This window comes from Cyprinodon variegatus, unplaced genomic scaffold (genome assembly GCF_000732505.1).
Source record: "Cyprinodon variegatus isolate N-32 unplaced genomic scaffold, C_variegatus-1.0 Scaffold58, whole genome shotgun sequence".
Classification (NCBI taxonomy): domain Eukaryota; kingdom Metazoa; phylum Chordata; class Actinopteri; order Cyprinodontiformes; family Cyprinodontidae; genus Cyprinodon; species Cyprinodon variegatus.
This window is the reverse complement of record NW_015150511.1, coordinates 965,628-966,026: the sequence shown is the minus strand read 5'-3', so window position 1 is coordinate 966,026 and position 399 is coordinate 965,628.

Sequence of the window (399 nt, the reverse complement as noted above, 5' to 3'; positions counted from 1 at the left end):
TCTGACACCTTTTGCATAATTTAATGGTAAAAACTTTGCTCAAAATCCTATTGTACACAATCAGATATACTGATAACAGACTACACAAAAATAATCTTGACTTATCGCATAGTAATAAATTATTAATATCAAAAATGTATTTCTGTTTTTCTTTTTACATATTTTTTTAAAAGGGCAAATAAGGACTTCAAACCAAAATAAAGTAATTTTCTGTTTTATTTTATTCTTGGATCGGGCTTTGAAAGGTTAACTCTGCAACATGGTGGTTAATTTTATTATTAGACAGATTAGAAAGGTAAAAAGTTTAGTAAGTTGTGAGTAAACATTGCTAAGCTAACCTTCACTGTAAAATAAAACCCCCAAAAATGTTGTGAGAGCACATAATAAATTAACTTTATT